At 49.3% G+C, this 2,893-nt stretch overlaps 1 long non-coding RNA gene across 1 annotated transcript; it reads left to right on the top strand.

Moving 5' to 3' along the window:
- The first annotated feature begins 313 nt into the window (after window positions 1-313).
- Window positions 314-2,173, top strand: LOC116550819. The gene is made up of 2 exons (XR_004268591.1): window positions 314-837; window positions 2,068-2,173. It is a non-coding gene; the product is annotated as an uncharacterized LOC116550819 (long non-coding RNA).
- The last annotated feature ends 720 nt before the right edge of the window (window positions 2,174-2,893 follow it).

Below are 2,893 nucleotides of genomic sequence, written 5' to 3'. Positions count from 1 at the left end.
ATCACCTTACTGCTATGTCCAGTTTCCATTGGCTGGAACGGGATCTCACATTCTATGCTTGGCCCGATTGGCTAAAAACTTGGAAATTTGCTGAATAGATAAAGGGAAAGAAGATGAGGAAGAAGACAAAGAAAAAGAGGAAGCTGGTCAGGAGAAGGTCAGGAGGGTTTCCAAATAAGGAATGGCACGCACCAGGGTTTGGAGCTTGCCCAGTCCTGTTCAGACATGCCGGAGTGAGTCAAGGTAGCTGATTTAAGACGTAGCTGATTTAGAGAATATATATATATATATACATACACACATGGATATATGTTTATGCTAATATCACATAATGGCCATACAGCAAGAGATTGTAACTCCTTATAATGTAGTCTAAGATATAAACTTTGAAGAAGAACTTTCCCATCTCTCACAGTTACATCCTGAGTTTCTAGGTAGATGTGAAATTTGGGGGACCCTATTCAACTCCCTACAGGCATTCACACTGGGCTCAGCATGTGGTGGTAAGGTCGTCACCCATAATGGCTGGAAGCTCTTTCCTTTACACCCTGAGACAGGCTCCAAGAGACCTGGTCCTGACCTAGTGAGCTCTGCTCCTTCCCCAGAGGACCCCTGATGACCCCTAATCTTAGGGGACAAGCCTGCTGACACTGACCAGGCTAGAGGACATTTGTTTTCTCCCCTCCTTCAGCACCGAGGGCAGCCCTGGAGTTCTTTCTTGATTTCCCAGATTCTTTTTTCAGCCCTGTTCTGTTTTCTGAATCTTTCTTTCCTATCGAGTTAAGGAGCCTACAATCCAACCAAAGCCATGGTCTGAATGTGGTCGCTACTGAGAGGGTAAGGTTTTTATTTTTGGTTTTAGAGATGGGCTCTCTCACTCTTAGCCAGGCTGGAGTGCAGTGGTGCCATCCTGGCTCACTGCAGCCTTGACCCCCTTGGACTCAATTGATCCTCCCACTTCAGCCTCTTGAGTAGCTGAGAGCAGGCATGGACCCCTGTGGAGTCCTAATAAGTAAACACCAACGAGGAAGGGACCCCGGGTGGGAAAAGCCATTGTTCTGAGAGACCAATAATCACAGACAACCCACTAGCACAACATCCTGTTCCCAAATACCTTGCTCTGTATGTAGTGCCAGCAGCACAGCCTCATTCTGCACACAGCCCCCTCCAGCCCCTGCCTCTTTGCACACAGCCCTTTCTCTGCTGTGCTGTCCATTGCACCCTTGCAATGTATCTTTTTACCTCACCTAATAAATCAGCCTTTTTTTTTAACCTACAACTGTCTTGGTAAAATCTACCAACTGTGATGCTGGCCCCAGCCAGTCGCACCCATGATAGCCACCATGCCCGGCTATTTAAAACATTTTTTGTAGACGTGGGGTCTTGCCATGTTGCCCAGGCTGATCTTGAACTCCTAGCTTCAAATGATCCTCCTGCCTCAGCCATGTAATATGCTGGGATTATCAGAACAAACCACTGTGCCTAGCCTGCAAACGCTTTTCTAAATGTTAAAACAATAATTTGTTTAAAAATATTTTCAGTTCAAAAAGATCAGAGATAAACTACAACACATAAATGCATGAAATTGGTGTTGGGCTGCAAAAATGCTCATACTGAGTTTTGTCTGTCGGTCTGTCTGTCCCCTCTCGACTTGGTTACCAATTTCTGCACCCCTCTTGGGCTCTGTCAGGATTGCACCCTGCCTGCTTTGTACACACGGAACAGACTTCTCGGTTCTTGACAGCCCTAAGGGCCCAGGCTCTGGTGAGTGATCACAGCCAGCGCTGCCTTCCTTTCAGGCACTAGTGCTGTTCAGTTTACGTGCCTTATGGCTTCTGCAGCACTGCAATGCCTGGAGGAGGAATTTCCCACCTAGGGGCTTACTGCTCTGTGCACAGATGTGTGAGTTGCTAGAGAATGAGTGTCTAATTTGGCGTGGCCCGTGGAGGGCGAAGGCTCAGCCCGAGGTCTTGGTTTACCTTCAGCTGCTGGCAATGGAGGTGAGGGGGCAAATGGGGCTGTGGGTTTCCACCTAATTTGTTTCTCCTGGATCTTTGGCCCTGGCAGCCTCCCTTCAGCATTTCAAGGCGTGGATAAACCCCTGGAGACTGTTTGTTCGGATTCCGTATGACACCAGTTTTCTCGGTCACCCTGTGTCCGACGGCTGGCTAAGTAAGTAGCTGTCTGCCTGCATTTCCCACTGCAGGCCTCTGACTCCCAGGACCTGTTAGGGTGCATTAGCCAGAGCTTGTTTCATAGGTGTGAGATCGTTGCTGTGGCTCGGAGGGTTTCATGGCGGCGGCTCCTCATGGCTTCAGCACTCGTGCAGACTAAGGGATGACACGAATATCGATCCTGACTGTTGTGTTTTCATCAGGGAGCCTCTATGATCCGCTAAGTGGAATGCCGTGAATATGATGTGGTTCTGTCTTCCTTGTTGCTACTTTTTGGCGGGGAAGTGATATGTGGATATGGAGAAGAAGCAGAGGAGGGCCAGGTGGGCGTTGCCCCGGGCAGGTGTGGCAGAGAGAGGGGACAGTGTGGAAACTGGGCCGAGGGAGTCAACTCCTCTCACCAGGCCCTTTCCCAGCCCAGCATCCACAGAGGTGGAAAACAAATGGCAGTGAAGCCTAATGTGGCAGGTGGTTTTTCCAAAGCTAACTACAGAGCCGTTGCCTCGCCTATGATCTTCTGTGTACTTGCCACCCTGCCATGGTGGAGGCTCTGCATGCTGGAATCTGACTGCATGGAGCATCAGGATGTGGTGGAAAGTCACTCTGTTCCTGGTGTGGACAGGTCAACCAAAAATAAAATTCTAACCCCGCCCCCTGCCCTCCTATCTGAATGAACTCCTTCCCTTAGCAAAGGCATTGGAAGGGCTAGCCTGAAGTAC

The sequence above is a fragment of the Sapajus apella genome, unplaced genomic scaffold (genome assembly GCF_009761245.1).
Source record: "Sapajus apella isolate SASKATOON/1434 unplaced genomic scaffold, GSC_monkey_1.0 scaffold8, whole genome shotgun sequence".
Taxonomy (NCBI): domain Eukaryota; kingdom Metazoa; phylum Chordata; class Mammalia; order Primates; family Cebidae; genus Sapajus; species Sapajus apella.
This window is presented reverse-complemented; position numbering and strand designations above follow the sequence as displayed.